Below are 18,570 nucleotides of genomic sequence, written 5' to 3' on the forward strand. Positions count from 1 at the left end.
GCCTGCTGGGACTCATGGTCGCCCACATTCTGTTGGTAAATCATGCCTGATGACAAATGGCGGCTCTTGCAGTGGAACCTGAAGTTCCAGTGGGTGCTGCATCAGGAGGATCTCTCGGACATGGCTCAAATCTCAGAAGGAACTACAAAGGATCTGTAGTGGTGCTTGGTGAACTGTGTTTGGGTCAGAGGCAGACCCCGCTCCCTTCCCCAACCAGAGCACACAGTAGTGACAGATGTGTCATCCCTTGTATGGGGCGGCCATCTCGTGGAGGTGAAGATCAGAGGACATTAGTCTCCAGTGAAGTCGGGCTCCACATCAACTTTTTGGAGCTTCAGGGATACAGCTAGCAATGAAAGCATTTCTTCTCTCTGTCAAAGGGATGTTGGTGCTGGTGTTCATGGATAACACTACCTCCATGTGGTACTGCAACAAGCAGGGCAGGGTGGTGTCCTGGACCCCTTGTCAGGAGGCTCTACTCCTCTGGACATGGCATGACCCTGGTGGTTCAACACATGGCAGGTTCTCTGAACATCAGAGTGGACAAACTCAGCCATTGATTCGTAGTGGATCACAAATGGTGTCTCCAGTTGAAGGTGGTGCAAGGTCTCTTTCAGCAGTGGTGAGAGCCTTAGCTAGATCTGTTCAACTCTGAAAAGAACACACAATGTCTGCAGTTTTGCGAGCTGGAGTTTCCAAGGTGACTACTGCTCTGCAAAGCTTTTCGTCACAAGTGGATCTGAGGTCTCCTGTACGCCTTTTCCACCCATACCACTTCTGCCCAGAGTTCTCAAGAAGATCAAGAATGACTGGGTCCAAGTGATTCTTGTTGCTCCAGACTGGGCACTAAGAGTCTGGTATCCAGAGCTTTTTCTAATGAGCTTTGATCCACCGATCAGGCTTCCCTTTTGGGAGGATCTTCTGTCATAGCAGCTGGGGAGGGTACTCCACCCGAACTTGTCAACTCTTAGCCCCTTTGCGAGGAGATTGAGCGGCAACAGTTGATAGCTTTTGACCTTCCTCCTGACATATGTAATGTTATCTTGGCAGCAAGGAGCCCCCCCACTAAGACGGTATATGCCAATTGTTGACGAAAGTTTGAAATTATTGTACAGAAAGGTCTTTTGACCCACTTTATGCTTCTCTATATGATATTTTACTTTTTATTATAACCCTTGTCCAGCAGGGCTCTGCTTTGAGTACTCTCAAGTGTTATCTTTCTGTTCTGTCTGCTTTCTTGTGGCTGCTGGACCAATCCTTCTTCTTCAAATTCCCTATTGTAAATAGTTTTCTAAAAGGACCTGTTCATATGTTTCCAGCTACATCCTTTATCATGCCACAGTGGGAACCGTTTTGCAATGGGTCGTTATCTACATTAGGATCTGCTACACCCTGACTCGGAGTCAGACTCCTAAGGGCTTAAAAGCTATGTCACAAATGGGAAAGCTGCAGCAATGGCGTTGGCTCATGGAATCCCAGTCCTGGACATTTACCAGGCTACAACACGGGCTTCACTGCACACGTTTGCTAAACAATATACTGTCTGGACAGTCAGGTCCATATGGATGGGCATTTCGCCCATTCGGTCCTGCAGGACATTTTAGTCTAGTGAATCTTTCTGCAGGCCACAGCCAGGAAGTATGGCTTGAGTATCTATTCAGAGGTAAGGAATCTTCAGCTAGAAGCCTCTATCGGATGAACAAGTTACTTACCTGCAGTAATGTACTATGTCATAGAGACAATATCTAGTTGCAGATTCCTTACAGACACCCATGTCTCTACCCGCTCTATAGACTCATTGATAGGGCTAGGGTAGTTTCCCTTTACAGGGCCTTAGTTTTGACACACAATAGTCAGTTCACTTCATGGCTCTGTGCTTTTGGTGTGGAAAAAGTGAAAAGGAACTGATGCAGTGTGCCTGGGTGTCACCTATATAGGTGACAACGATGTCACGACCGCCACCAATGACACTGGTGACATCATGCGGAGTCGGACTGACCCACCCAATGGCACGCAGGGGTACTGCTCACACAAAAGTTTCCAGATCTTGTCTGACACCTGGGAAATTCAAAGGTAAAAAAATCTGCAGCTAGATATTGTCTTTACCAGATAAGGTACTTGTTCTTTACAACACCATGTTCGGTCCTATCATGTAACTGTTCCCAACAAGACCTGCCTGTGAACTCTTTTAAAGTTTCCCGTGAGGAGCCTTTAATGTTATAAGTGGCCACTATGAAGGCAATCTGAGAGTGCAGTAGAACACAGATCTGAAACCACTGTTGTTATTTGAGGGATGTCCTATAGACAAGATGGTCCCATGAGGCACCTGTAATACTGACAAACGTGCCAGACCATTCTATGAAGGGTGTCCAGCAGTATGTGCTTTCTATTTGAGATATCCTTTTGGTAAGCAGAACACATTAGGCACATCTAATGCCATCAGACAGCACTGTGGGGTGTCCAATGGAATGTGTGGTGTGCGAGATGTTCTATAGGTAACCAGGTGAAATGAGGCACTTATCATGCTCTCAGCCTGTCCTTTTAGGGTGTCCAGTAGAGTGAGACGAAGGAGGTTCCATAGATACATGTTATGTTGTTAGATCTCATTTTGGGGTGTCCAGTAGCACAAGAGTCTCATTGGAAAGTTATCCAGTGAGTAAGCAGCTACTGCTGCCACACCATGCTCCAGAAGGTGGCCAGTAGTGTGAGAGCTTGTTATGAGAGATTTCCCAGTTGCATACAGGTCTCATAAGACACCTATATTAATTCTACTTAATATTCAGTCAAAAACATAGCCTCATTGCAAAACAAAATTGTACTTTTCAATTAAAAGTAGCCGGTGTGCGTTCTTTGAGAGCAACCTTCAAATAAAGGAAATATACAGTCTAAACCAGCACTAACCTAGAAGGCCAAACACAAGCCTTGTTAAAACAATTTGATACAGCTAGATTTGAGCCACTGTTTGTAATAATTGTCTGTGAAAAGGACACAATCCTGAGAAAGAGATTTAAGGAGGATTAATTTCCCTGGCCCTGGAACATTGAAAACAGATTATAAGAGGAGATAATAAATACAGGAGGATTCCTTTGTAAACCTTCTACTTCAACTACGTCCCTTTCTGACTCTGGAGCCTGTAGGCCTTATCCCCATCATTTTACCGCCTGCAGCGGTGACTCAAGGGTACCCCCTACGGGGTCCTGATGAAGAGCCTACTGTAAGGACCCCACTCAACTACATGTTACTCTGGGTCAAAACGTCAACGGCTTTATTTTGTGCTTACCTTTTTGGACAATAGGGATAGTTTCACTGTGTTTTCCTACATTATGATTTTGTAAATAGATTTAGCCTTTAATAAGGCTGGTTTGGCTCTTGATGATTTGGATGTACATATTGTTCCCTGTTCTCCCTCTTTCACTTACCTTCACACTTGCACATTGCTGCACATTTCCCTTCATCCCCTCCTGGGCACCTTTTCACAAGAGTATTTAACAAATGTGAGTTTTCTGTACATAAGAACCCACTGTTTAACATGAAATAAAATGTTTAACATTATTACTCTTGTTTTGGTTTGACCTATTGAGTTTCTAATGTTATTTCTAAGTTCATATCCACTGGGACCATTGTCTCTTGTTCCGTAAATTACCCGGGTGTCTGGGGTCACCCTGTTGTTTTGCAAACACTGTTTGTAATAAGTCGTCTATTACAGTCAGTCAGGCAGTCAAAATACACTTCATTCGATTTTTTTTTTTTAAATCATAAAAAGCATAAAATTTACATACAAGATGCAATTCATTAATATACAGAGTCAGTGCTAGGTCCAAATAAACATTAATACTGCAGATTACGCAAGATAACGACAAAGAAGCAATACCCAAGTTAATAAAGTGCGTTTGATGGCGTGTATTTATTTTTAATTCTGAAGGCCGCCGCTAGGAAACTAGCCACACAATAGGTAATGCGAGTATTGCTCAGCATCTGGAGATAGATGAATGCGGGCCTAACTTGAATAAACCCGACTTCCTTCAAAACAGATAGTAAATATATTTTTATTGGGATGACGTAAAACCCACAGAACATCATAAAATGCATGGTATCTTGGTTGGAAAATTTGTCACAATCACACGGAGGAGCTTCTTCTGGTTTGGCCCATGATTGATAACAGCCTAGTGAGAGATGGATCAAATTAAACCTAAACTTTGTCAGTAAGAATCTGTGTAGGTGTTTGGTGACAATTTTGAGGTAAGGTTCGAGAGAAGGGGTAGCAATTAGCATTAGATGTGATCTTACTGAGGGTTTCGCTAGTTCCCTCTCCTCCCGCCAAACAAGCCCTCTCCGTGAAGTTGCTCTTAATCCATTTGACGTCCTCTCTCCTGATGTTAGACGGAGAAAAGAAAAGTTCAGGTCTCCCCAGATGAGTGAACGTGTTTTTTAGGTAGGTCATCCAGGGTATTCTCCTGGCATGATCCATGGCCAAAACATCTGACAAGATTGCGTGATTCAGCGTTAATTCTGAGTTAAGCCATGTTGTAGCTCAAAATACTAGGGGGGCCAATTTCAATTTATCAGTTATATAAGTCAAGCCCTCCTCAGAATGGATAGAAAAGGTATGAGAGGACTTCGGGACAGAAAGAAATTGTCTTAAGAGCCCATTTTCTACCCTCTGAGTGTTATCTTGATCTACATAGCCCAACATGGCTGACCCATAGGTAGCGATAGGGATACATTTGCTGTTATAAGCTTTCAAGAGGGCCTCCATTGGTCTAGCCCCTAGTCTTTTCGAGAAATCCATCAGTGCAGCCGTGGAACGGGCCAAGGATAGACTCTTAGCCTCCAACCGCTCCCTACCATGGCCGAGTGACATGACCTAAGATGTAGGTCTGCAGGTGAGTGTTGTTTGCCTGACGGCAGATAAAAAAATCCCAAGGGGACCGGTCTCATATTCCCAGTGTCTCTGATCGCTGAACCGTCCCAAAACAGGCTATCCGCCAGGTTCGGACTGTCAAACTTAACTATGACGCAGTCACCCTTCATGTTCCTGGGGCAGTAGCCAATCCAGCCCACCCTCCTAGCCATTATGATCCTGTTAGAAATGTTTGTCCCACCACTACTAGTGTCAGCACACCATTGGCTGGCTTTTTGTATTAGTGCCGTTGTGGGTTCTAACTCCCCAATTGCTAGCCCCGGAACCCCTATGAACACAGCAACTAAAGGTGCAGCGTCCGGGGGCAGATCTAAGTGTAGTTGACACGCCTTAGCCCTTATGCTGGTTGTTTGGCAGTGATTCTCAGGGTGCGTGTCAATATCTCCGAAGTTGGCTGGGGATTAGGGGCACTACTTAGGGGGTTGCTAAGAGCCCGTGCCATGGGAGTCTCTACAATCCTTCCCTCACTTAGCAATGGTGGGGCCGTTAGACTTACTGCATTATGTGAGGTAATGTCTGCGCAACTCTTGACCCCCTTGTTAAGTCCGGAACAGAGTCCAGTTTCTTAACCAAATTGTCAATTAGAGCACATTTCTTTAGGAGGCCAGCAAAGCAAGTGTTCATGGTGTCGACAATGTTTCTCGCTATTCCCACTAACAAGGGTTCAATACGAGCAACAAAAAGCGCTTCTAAGTGCTCAATCAAATTCTCCATGTCCAAATGTTCAAATGTGTTCGCACTCTTAGGCTTTTTCTTCCTTTTTAGTGGTAGCTTTTTTCTTCTCAAGCCCAAGCCCCTGAGGCTGACTTTGCAGAGTCGTGACAGGTGAGCGGGCTTGTACTGGGCAGATAGTATTACCAGCGCAGGGGATGGAGTTTAAGACTGTCACTTCTGGTTCTAGTAGGATACGTGAGGCCGGGGCAATGTCTGGGGTAGTGTGCAGGCTAGTAAGTGTGGGAGATAACAAGCCCAGCTCTTGTTGGGCTGTAGCTATTTCCTAAGACAAAGCCCCCACCGGAGATGTGAGATAGGAAATAATAGACTCTGAGTGTCTCGGTACTTTAGCCTTCTTGCCCCCCTCCTCAGAGTTTGTGGTGTTCTTGCGCTTACCCATAGTCCAATGTCAGAGGGGTGGCCCAGCCCTGCCTCCTCCTGCCCCTGACGGCCACAGATGGCCCGCCCTTTGCCCGGGCTTAGCCCGGCGCCGCCCGCGCATGTCCCGCGACGCCGGGGCTCTTGCTGGTCTAAGAGCACCTCCGGGGGCGGTACAGGGCGTGCTTGACTTCCTGTCGCGAAGGGGCCACTGGGGGATGTAGTCCCCATTCCTCCGTACCGCGATGTCCAGCAGCTGATGCGGCAAACGTCAGGCACGCAGAGAGGCTGGCTAGAGCAGCAGGAATGGCGCTGGAAGGCTGCGATGTTCCTCAGCAACGCCCAGGTCAGTGGTAGTGCGTCCCCCGCTCCCCCGGGGCTCTCGCTGGTCTAAGAGCACCTCCGGGGGCGGGACAGGGCGTGCGCAACTTCCTGTCTTGAAGGGGCCGCTGGGGGATGTAGTCCCCGTTCCTCCATGCTGCGATGTCCAACGGCTGATGCGGCAAACGTCAGGAACGCAGAGAGGCTGGGTAGAACAGCGGGAATGGCGCTGGAAGGCTGCGATGTTCCTCGGCTCCCCCCACAACGCCCAGGTCAGTGGCAGTGTGTCCCCCACTCCCCCAGGGCTCTCGCTGGTCTAAGAGCACCTCCGGGGGCGGGACAGGGCGTGCGCGACTTCCTGTCACGAAGGGGCCGCTGGGGGATGTAGTCCCCGTTCCTCCGTTCCGCGATGTCCAGCGGCTGATGCGGCAAACGTCAGAAACGCAGAGAAGCTGGCTAGAACAGCGGGAATGGCGCGGGAAGGCTGCGATGTTCCTCGGCTCCCCCCACAACACCCAGGTCAGTGGCAGTGTGTCCCCCGCTATTACTTAGGGGACTCTGCATTGTCGGTGTCCTGATAAAGGCCCCCGATCATAAATAATGTTCTTGGGTCAAAATGTCAACATGGCTATGTGTGGACTGAACAAACCAGAAGCCTAAACTGCAAGGAGAGACTGTGTTAAGATAACATCAATTGTATTACAGCTTATTTAACCAAGGCACACCTTTTTTCATACATTTTTTGCCAAGTTCTAAATACTGCACTATATTATGGAACACCTAATTCTTACTGTATTTCTATTATTACTTCAATAGAAATGTGAATACTGATTGTTCAGTATAAGTCATTGTAAATGCCTACTTACTTATTTGTAATCTAATGTTATTTAGCCTATCCAAGAAGACCCTTGTTTCACTTTATATTTAGGTACATAGGTTCCCAGGAATAACAGGTTGCCCCCTATTTTTTGCTAATAAAGGAAAGGTTGGGGCTGGAGGACAGAGTTACTGCCTCTGAATTAGATGAAGGTGGTATCAATAGGTATGATGTACTCTGTAGTCTGAATGCATAAACTGATATTTGCAATGTGTGATTGTTTAATGTGAAAAAAACAGAACGTTTTGTAAAACAAAAAATAGCTGTAATGCAATGTAGCTTATATGAGCAGTATTCATTCTGCTGTGAGTGGTGCTAGGAGTTGGAGTGGGCTCCTGCCACCAATGGTCAGGGGTCTACTAAGAAAACGAAAAGGACACCAGTACATATTATTTTACAAGTTAAGCACTCTATTGGACTTTCAGAATCTCCCCATTTCTCCATAGTCATGTTTGCATGTGTGTTCTGGTAAAAATGTTTTGCTTGGAATATATGTCACACGTTTGTGGATCTGACTCCATATCAGCAAATAATGGTGTTGTGAGACTAGTGAATATTTAACTTTGCCCACATTTCTGAGACAAGAAGACAGGGGTGGCACATTATATCCTTAAGATGTAAAAATATCCAGCTTTTTATTGTGTTGTTCACTTTACATCTGATATTTTTCTTACAGGTCCTGCAGTACCTTGGTCTGGATGTATCAGAAGGGAAAAGGAGAGAGCTGCACCATTGTCTGGTGCCTGATCTACATGGAACTGTAACATTTGGAGGTCATTCTGATGCATATGTATATCGGGTGCATTGACTGTTAAGGATGCATGTATGCATAAGTGTCTTCCTCATAGATATTGGACTTCTGAAAAACAGTCTCATTGCATTTTTTCTGGAATGTGTGTGTATTTGTGTATGTGTGTACGTCAGTCTTTGTACTGTGTGTGATGATATACTACAGCCTGATCACTATATGGCTCTGCATGAACATGGTGTTGGTATTGTCAATCTACTTGTGGGTGTCTCCATAAAGTCTGCTTGAAAACTGACTCCTCTAACTCAGTTCCTAAACATAATGTGGGTATTTTGTGGGTCTGTGCATATGTGTGTGCTGTTGAGAGAGGGCTCTTTCTAGCATCACTATGCATAACATGACAATGTAATCAAAGGTTAGTTATGTCTAGTACAGATAGTTGAATGGATGTGATCTAGGAACATTCAACCAGAATCCCATTGTTTCCAACAAAATCCTGATACAAAAATGAAACAGATAGATCAAGGCATGCTTGTAAAACAAGCATAAGAGATCCAAATGCAAGAGAAGGAAAATATTTCTGGTGACCTTAAAACACTTCTTTGAAGCAGTACCCTGAGTGCTGCCCATCGCTCCTCATTTCTCCTTCCAGACTTGGGCCAAGCTTGTTCCTGAGGGCATGAGACGTGATGCTCCTGCTTGGAGATTAGCAGGCTTCTCTGCATGGTCTAAAAAGCAGCCTCATGGTTGGGCTCCAGACCACAGACCTGGCTGACCACTGAGAGGGGGGGCTTGATGATGGAAGAAAGGGAACTTGAAGAGAGGTGAGAGATCTGCAGTGTGATAACCCATAACCCTAGAGCTGATGTCTGGGCAGGAGGTTTTGTGGTGCAGAGCTGTGCCCTGTTTCTCTTGACATGGTTGAGGAGGCTGCTGAGTAGGTTCCGCTGATGAGTACTGCCAGCAATTAGAAACTGTGCCATTGGGTGCTGCCTTTAAATTTGAATTGAATTTTGAATTTGAATTTTAACATATTTATTAAGCGCGCTTATACCGGGACGGTTTCATGGCGCTAGGCGGCGGTGAACCAGTGGAGGCAGAGAGGAAAGCTAGACTGCTAGGGATCTGGAAAACAGGAAGGTCTTGAGATGTTTACGAAATTCCGGATAGGAAGCAGAAGCTCTGAGGGCAAAAGGGAGCGAGTTCCAAAAAGATGGAGCTAGAACCGCAAATCTCGTCCCCCCGGACTTCTGCTTCCTGAAGCGGGGAACTGACAAGAGGGCCTGGTGAGAAGAGCGGAGCTCTCTGGCCGGAAGATAGGAAGATATAGCTTCACAGAGGAAAGCGGGGGCAGTCCCTGACCTAGCCTGATAAGTAATGCAGCCCAACTTGAAAAGAGCCCTCTCCTTCACCGGTAACCAGTGCAAAGATTGCAACAGAGGGGTGGCATGGTGAAATTTAGGGAGACCGTAAATCAGGCGGGCGGCCTGATTTTGTATCAGTTGAAGCCGGCGGATTAGGTAGTCTGGGGCGCCATTGTAGACCACATTCCCATAGTCAAGGCGCGATAGCACCATGGCCATGAGAATGAACTTAAGGGCGGGAGCAGAAAAAAAACGGGAAACCTTACGAATGGTGCGAAGGGAAAAGAAACAGGAAGACACCACTGAGTGAACCTGCGTGTGAAGAGAGAGCTGGGAGTTGATAAAGATGCCTAGGGTTTTGACCTTAGGAACCGGGAGGGGAGGGGGACCAAGTGAGTGGGGCCAGAAGGAAGGGGACCAAGGACTGCAACGACTCCCAGTCAAAACTAGTTCGGTTTTGTCGGGATTCAGTTTGAGGTGGTTGCAGTTCATCCAGTCTTGGATGAAGAGCATCACCCTCTGGAAGTTCTGGGCAGAGGTGGGGGAGTGGGAGAGGTTAAAGATGAGTTGGAGGTCGTCGGCGTAATTGAACACCGAGACCTCCATCTGCTGTAAAGAAAAAATGAGGGGTGAGATGTATAAATTAAATAACAGGGGAGACAAGGAGGAGCCTTGGGGAACGCCGCAAGTCACTCTGCGAGGAGGGGCAGCAAAGTCTGCCAGATGGACGGCCTGCTCCCTGTCCGTTAAAAAGGACCGGAGTCAGGCATGGGCCGTGCCCCCAATGCCCGCCGCCTCGACACGGGTCAACAGAATGTCATGATCCACCGTGTCGAACGCGGCGGACAGGTCTAAGAGGACCAGGGCCTGGGGGAGGCAGATGTCAATGCCCTCCCTCAATTTGTCCATCACCGAAACTACCACCTTCTCGGTTGAGTGCAGCGGGCGAAAACCTGCCTGACAAGAGGAAAGGCGGCCAGTGGACTCCACAAAGGAGCTCAGAGTCCCGGTAACATGAGCCTCTGAGACCTTCGCCAGGTTAGGGAGAAGGGAAATGGGACGGTAGTTAGCCGGCAGAGTTGGATCGGCACCTGCCTTTTTTAGGATCGGAATAATGACTGCTGATTTGTGGGCATTTGGGACGATGCCAGTTTTTAGGGAGTGATTGATTAATGTGAGAGGAGGGGAGTAACAGCTGGAAAAGATCTCTTTCAGGGCAAATGCCGGTCCGATGTCCTGGGGTGAACCTGATTTTACCCGGGTCAGTAAGGGAAGGAGGGTTTCTCGTGTCAAAGGGGGAAGCTGGGTGAGGAAAGGAGCAACGGGGAGCGGGTGAACAGTGATCGATGTCAGGAGTGCGGGAGGGATGTTGGCCTTAATGAGAGCTACCTTCTCAATAAAGAAGGAGTTAAGGGAGTTACAGAGTGATTGAGAAGGGGGGATTTTAGAAATCACCCTGTCGGAGGCAGCAAGCTCGTGTACTGTGGCGAATATTTCCTTGGATTGATTTTCCGCTGCCAGAATTCTATCAGGGAAATACTCAGTTTTTGCTTTTAATATGTCCCTTTTATATTCGTTGAGTACCAGGCAATAGTTTGTTTGAGAAGGGGACAATAGGTACGACGCCACGCTCGTTCTGCTCTGCGCGCCGCCAACTTCTTGTCCCTGAGGAAGGGAGTGAACCATCTGTTGGCAGCATGGGCGCGTTTAATAGCCACTCTCTTAAGGGGAACAAAGCTGTTACACGCCTTTAGCAGCCAGTTATTGATAGCTGTGAGCTGGGCAGGAGGGGGTAGATCACTAAGCTCATGGCTAGATGCAGCAAGGGAAGAGCAAACATCGGGAAGGTCAGCCTTGTCCCACTTTCTGACCCAGGTGTTTTTGGGCAAGGGAGGTTTTGGCGGCCGTCCAAGGTCCAGTGCAAAAGAAATAAGGGAGTGATCTGACCAGGGGCAGGGCGAGGTAGTGGGGGAGTTGGTTGGGATATTGAGGGTCCATATTTGGTCAAGCTGATGACCTTGGATGTGGGTAGGTACAGCAAGCTGGGGAAGGAAATTGAGACTAGTGAGCAGGGCCGTGAACTCCTTAGATCTGGCGTCCTCAGCCGGGTCATTCGGCCAGTAGTTTAAGTCCCCGAGAACCAAGACTGCCGAATTGTTCACTGCTAAGGTGGCCAATAGGTCCTCAATAGAAGTAAGGAATTGGGGGGTGGACTGAGGGGGGACGATAAATAAGTACACAAGTCAAGGGAACCCCGAATGAAGTAGAACGGACTACTAGACAGTCCACAGCGGGAATAGGGGAAAAAGGTAGTGTCTGAAAGTGAAAATCAGAGCGGGTAATCAGGGCGACGCCTCCCCCTGCCTTTCCCCCAGAGCGGTCCATTCTAATGGCCGAGTAGGTCGGGGGCAGCATGGCTAAGAGGCTCGGAAGGGAATCATCCCTAAACCAAGTTTCCGTAAGAAACAGTAGGTCGGGTTGGCGGGAGTCGAGCAGGTGGAAAAGCTCAAGCTGATGCCCGACAGCAGACCTGGTGTTAAGGAGGATCGCGGTGGTGGTGGGCTGGGGGCTACAGGAGGTGCAAGGATGGATGGAGTCGAGACTAGATGACAGGTGAGCAAGGGGAGGTGGGGCATCAGACAGCTGGTGGGATAACACATCAGGGCGTGAAAGTGTAGAGGGAAAGCTGCATAGCCCAAGAGAGGCGATGCGCTCTATCACTGTGGAGGGAGGAGGACACAAGTGCCAGAGAGAGAGCATGGCCGCCGGGGGGTATCTGATGATCTCTGGGGCAGAGTGACAGGCCCCTGGCCCCGGCCAGCCGCGGACGGGCGCAGACAGGCTTAACTCAGGCGCAACTCCGGCGCGCCTTCGTCGCGCCCGCTGCGCTCGTCCGCTGCGCTGACACATACTGCCCGTATAAGTAGGGAGCAGCGTGGTGGGAGTGGCTACCAAGTGAGCTCGGCTAGGAACCCAAGCCAAGATGGCGCCCCCGATCGCGGGAGCCCCTCACACAGCGCACAGCCCACAGCGAACTCCAGAGCCCCTAAAAACGTAAGTATAGTTAGCCAGACCTGTTAACTTTGAGCACGGGGGTTAAGGAAAAAAATATACAAGGTAACAATTAAAAATTGCAGCTACTCGCATTCAGCAGCATATGAGATTTAAAAATCGGAAACTGTGTCCACAGCTCCTCGGCAGTGCCAGGTGAGACCCACTGCCACCGGGTCAATCGCTATCACCTCGCCGAGGGCCGGAACTGCAGCTAAGTAGGGAGCAGCGTGGTGGGAGTGGCTACCAAGTGAGCTCGGCTAGGAACCCAAGCCAAGATGGCGTCCGCGATCGCGGTAGCCCCTCACACAGCGCACAGCCCACAGCGAACTCCAAAGCCCCTAAAAACATAAGGTGTCATGAAGTCGACAGGTTGCAGACAGAGTGCCCAGACAAAAAGATTGGCCTGATCCTGCTTGCTGTATGAGAGAACCCCCAACCGCAGTCCTGCCTTGTGGGAGCTGAACCAAGGAAATTGTATCACTTTGAGAAACCAAACAAAATAAAGATGGGACTGGAAATTTCCATTGTGGATTCACCCTTGCCTGAATCCACACAGACTGCGTAGCAAACTAAAACTGAAGTGAACTGTTGGGTTAAAAGGGGTGGTTTTGCCACACTTGGCCAGGCCTCCTGGCAGGGAAGGACCATCTGAAACAAATCATTTTAGGGTTCCATCCAGCTTGCACAGACTAGAAGGCCTGACTTTTTCGAAATTGGGACTGGGGCGCTTTCTGTATGGGAGCTGCTGGGCCTTGCTGAAAGTGTGGCTTGGGTGACTTCTTGTCTGGTGATTAGAGCAACAATATGATGAGATACCAGACCAAATAGCTAAAATAACTGGTACGTGAGTGCTCCCACATGTTCACTCAGTTTATATTGGAGGCAAAGCTAAATTTGAATACCCACTCACAGAGATTTGTCTACATCAATTGACAAGGGCAAAGACAGGATTTTGAACGTGCACAGATCAGCATATACCTCCATTGAAGGGGGAAAATATTGCCATAGGAATGGTAGTGGCAATTCTAGACAATTGCTAAACCCATGCTGACAAGCCTATTGGGGCAATTAGAGTTTATGGACAGTACTGGAAAACAACACTTACCCAATATCAAGACAAAGCTCCTCTGAGCTGAATACAGGGATTTTGTAGGGGGTCTAGGAGATTAAAACTGCTGTGGCGCATATAACTGAGAGCATAGGAGAAGCACACAGCCGGACACTGGGAAATTTTTATCCTCTCCATATACAAGAATGTCATCTTGAACATTTTTTACTTTAGGGTGTTTTCCAAAAAGTTGATGCATAATACGGTGGAAAATGGCGGCTGTGGACGCCAATCCAAATGGCATTCTTTTGAACTGGAAACACCCCATGGGAGTAATGAATGCTCTAAGTTGCCTACTATCATTGTCAAGGGAAATCTGATGGTACACAGCAGAAAGATCTATTGTGGAATTTTTTTTGCACCATTAACTGAGAATAGCATTTCAGAAATTTTCGGTAAGGGAAATTTATCTATTACAATATTCTCGTTCAAATGACGAAGATCTACACAAAGGCGGATCTTGCCATTGGCACGTCTTGCGATTACAACTGGCGAAATCCAATTGGAGGACTCAATTGGATCGATGATATCTTCTTTAACTAATTTTTCCAATTATTTTTCTACATCACTTCGTACTAAAATTGGAATATTCCTGGCTTTAAAAGTTTTAGGATTGGCATTGTCCTTTAGAACAATGTGATGAGAAAACCCTTGAAAAGTCCCAATTTTACCACTAAAGACTTTTGGAAATTTTTTAAGCATAGATTCACCAATCTCTACACCATCATTGACAACTAAAACAGGATTGGGACTGTTAGGATTCAATATATTATCCAAATCCCTTTGATCTCTCCATCCGAGAACAGAAGGTCCGTTTTTAGCCACATATAATTTCCCAAAAGACTCCCTACCCTTGAACCTAAACTTCAAGGGTTTGAAACAAACCGATCATGTTTATCTTTCCCCCTGAATATCCCTCCGGGGAAATGTCTGGGGTGTAGAGATCATTTCCAAGATAACCTGCAAAATCAGAATTCCAGACATTCTCATTGATAATAGTGTATGGGGAACCTGAATCAGCGTAAATATCAATTGGAACCCCAACAATTAGCATATTGCAAATAAGTTTTTTGAGAATTTTCCTCTTACAAGAATCATTAATATTAAATATATAAACCTTTTCAATAGGTCTTTGGATGCATTCATCTTCTACTGAACAATGTATCACTTTCTTAACACACTCATCCTCAACAGAACAGTGCATGACCTTTTTAACCAAGTCCTCTTCATCACTTGAAGAAGAATCATAAATGACTTTCACTTTTTTACTCTTGACTCTATTGCAAGCTCTGGAATAATGCCCAACTAACCCACAATTCGAGCATTTCTCCTTAATTGCTGGACTTAGATTATAATTAGCCAAGTGTGGATTGCTACCACACCGGAAACACTTTAAATTATCCTTCTTTTTGACATCACTAGGTTTAATTTTCAATTGATATTTTTGTTTATAATTAGATTTGCTTTGAACTTTGGAAACAGTTTATTCAGTGGTAGGTTTTTGATCAAGAATAGTTTTCTCCTCATTTTTAATTGGTTTTGCACTACGGCCTGAAAGTTTAGCCTTTCTGACAATGGCTAAAACATCTTTAAGCTCTGAATCACCATTAATCCAAAGTCTATCTTGAATGGATGGATCCGAAGCATGCATTACCACTTGATCTCTTATGAACTGTTCTTGAAGATGGTCAAATTTACAATCGTCTGCTATTTTTTTGAGTTCAGCAACATATACATCAGTGCTTTCCCCAGGTTGTTGTTTCCTGCGAAAAAACTTGTAACGCGTAATATCTATACATACTTTAGGAGAAAAGTGATTATCGAAGTCTTTCAAAATATCATCGAAAACATTAAAATGACCACCACCGCTACATTTTGACATTTCTTCATAAATTTTAAGACCACCAGCACCTAAATAGTGTAAAAATAGTTTCTTCTTCCCTTCTGGTTTCATTTTACCATCTTCATCAATGGTGTCAATAAAGTTTAGAAAATAAGCTTTCCTTTGTAGCCACTTCATACACGGTTCAATACCAGATGGCCAAAAGGCTTGTGGTGATTGTGTAGTGAAGTTTTGTGAAGCCATGTTAAATTATAATTTCCAAAACAAAACGCTTGAAAATATAAATTGAATAGTTCCTCAGTTACTGTAGTAAAGTTTTTAAATAATGAAGAAATGGGGCTTACTTGATGACTAACACGATGATTCACTCATCATAGATATTCCTCCAAAACGCTCTGAACTTGAAGAAAATAAATGTATATTAATTATTTTAATTCTGAATGAAATCTAGTTAAAAATAAGCGTTTTCTTAAATAAATAAACAAACTCTTCTGAATTAATCGGAATCAGCGGTGTAATCCGTTCTCTGAGCTCGTTCGGGTTACTGTAAACGTTGCTATGGTGATTTAAAATGGCCGCCGTTCGTATTTTGTCATCACGCTACCATAACACGCTGCTTGTATTGTGCGTATGACACAATGACCTCACAAGCCGCAGAAGAGACAGAGACAGAAGCATAAGAAGCGCGTGAGAAGGCAGAGTTCGCGCTGAAGGTAACCGCTTCACAGTTTTGAAAGATGCACATTAAATAAATCTTCCGTCCGATTGAAGCAATCTTTACAGATAATTGCGCAAAATATGAAAACAAGAGTCACTATTGAATTAATGCACATTTAAAGAAAATAGAGTTTGTCTAATTTTAAAAGAATTCTTTTACTCACTACGAGGCGTTTTTTCTCAACTGGTAACAAATACGATTCCAACGAAGATTATCATTAAATTCTTCTTATATTCAGTGAGATGAAAATCTTCTCTTTTCAATCGTTAGAATCACAAAGAATTCCTTTTTATTTTATTTCCATTTAAATTAGGAATAAAAAACGATGAATTCTTCTTTGTTCAGAATCAGGGTTCTTGGATTTCCTAGTGCTTTCAGTAGATCGTCGCCAAGATTGTTAAGTTGACTCCACACAGGAATTGAAATAAGTATATTTATTTGTAGAAAGCACAGGAGCAAGGTAGGACACAACCTACACAGGACTTCTTCCCCAGCAACTGACCACACAGTTGCTAGGAAAGGAATCCTGCAGACAACAGAACTTTGGATAAAAACAATTCCAAAGAAATACTTAAAGGGAAAACATAACAATTACCTGGAAAAAAAGAAAGAGAGGTAAAGATAAATGTTACCCAAAAAGAAGTACAAGATAAAATACTTAAAATAAGCAAAGACATAGGAATTCTATTTTAAAATTCTAAACGTTTAAAAGTATAAGCAAGTAAACATTGTCAAGTAAAATACCCAAGGGATGGGAAGGGTGGGATAATGTCAGCCTCCATGTCTTTAATGAAATCCAGATTCTCTAGACATGAAAATAGGGGAATCACAATTTCATTACAAGAACGGAGGCTACATTATGCATGTTGGTAGCTTTGCAAGACTACATTAGACATATGTTCGAAAGGTTTGCAATAGTGGTGAGCAAAGGTGCTAGCATTCGACCAATCTGCCGCTTTAAGGATGTCGTCCAACTTACTTCCAGACCAAGGAGATTTACTGGCCATAGCACCTCTAAGGGAGTAAGCCTGAAACTTTGTTAAATCAATGCCTGCTAAGTTGATGACAATTTTAACCCATCTAGCAATGGATGTAGAGGAAATAGTTTTAAGGGGTTTGCCAAAGGATATGAGTGATTGTTTCACACCAGGGGTCGAAAAAACAGACATTCTCTGATCATACTCTCTCATGCAATCAACTACACAAAGTTTTGAGCAAGGATCAAATCGAGGATAGAAGGTAGAATCAGACATGGTTTTGGAACGTCTATATATTTCGTATTTAACACCAACAATGTTATATGATCTATTTGAAACCTCTAAGGCTTTAACATTAGAAACTCTAGGGCAGGCGATAAGGCATAGTAAAGTTGCAAGCTTGATAGAAAGATTTTTCCTATTTATTTGGGTATTATCAGGCCAGCTAATGAAAAGGTCCTGAATTAGGTTAATGTCCCAGAGACTCTCATATTTTAGTTTAGGAGGCCTTATGCTTTTCATTACTCTGCAGACCATGACATTTTTACCTACCGTTTTCCCATTGACAAGAGTATGGCCAGCAGAGATGGCAGTTCTATAGCTATTGATAGTTCTATAGCTGAGACCTTTATCAAATTGTTCTACAAGGAAATTTACTATGTCAACAATAGGTGCCTGTAAGGAATCCAAGTTCCTTTCAAGGAACAAAAGAACCCAGCATCTCCAAAGGGTGTTATATCTGTAGTGAGTGCCTGGTGCCCAGGACTCTCTGAGGAGAATAGCAGCTGTTGATGAAAGACCTGAGACTTAGTTGGATCTCCTAACGCTCTCCAAGCAAGAAGGTTCAAATTCCCTGTCAGAATTAGGGGGTGAGATTCTCCATCTAGGTCTGTTAGAAGATATTCTAGGGAAGGAATCAGGAAAGGAGGGTGGTATGATAGTTCCAGAGCGGCGGGGAACCATGCCTGAGTTGGCCAGAAAGGAGTTATTAATACAAGGTAGTACTGTTCCTGCCTCACGTTCTGTAAGACTTTTTGAATCATGGCAAAGGGGGGAAAGGCATAAGCTTTTACTCCTGACCGGGGTTAGAGAAATGCGTTCACTGCCAGAGCTCCTGGATAGGGAATCCAGCTGAAATATTTTTCCATTTGAAATGTCAGTCTGCTCGCAAATGGATCTATCTCTAGAGGACCCGCAATCCTGTTCAGGGTCCTGAAAACAAAAACATTGAGTTTCCAATCGCTGTGATCTAAAAGAAATCTGGAGTTCCAATCTGCAGAGGTGTTCGTATTCCCTGGAAGATATTCTGCTTTGAGGGCGATTTTGTGCTCCAGACAAAACATCCAAAGTTTCTTTGCTAAATTGGAAAGGTCCGCAGATTTGGTACCTCCCAGGCGGTTGATGTAGGCAACCGTGGACATGTTGTTCATCTTTAGGATAACTGATCTGCCCTGGAGGGAATGTTTGAAGCTCATCAAGACATAAAGGCCAGCTGTTAACTCTAACAAAATGTATATGGTGAGAGGACTCCTCTTGCGATAAGATGC

General features: G+C 45.2%; 1 pseudogene; it reads left to right on the forward strand.

Annotated features, from left to right (window-relative positions):
- Positions 1 to 18,570, forward strand: part of LOC147685425 (syntaxin-binding protein 4-like) — a 1,115,687-nt pseudogene that overhangs the window by 843,655 nt on the left and 253,462 nt on the right.

The sequence above is a fragment of the Lissotriton vulgaris genome, chromosome 10, assembly GCF_964263255.1.
Source record: "Lissotriton vulgaris chromosome 10, aLisVul1.2, whole genome shotgun sequence".
Lineage (NCBI taxonomy): Eukaryota > Metazoa > Chordata > Amphibia > Caudata > Salamandridae > Lissotriton > Lissotriton vulgaris.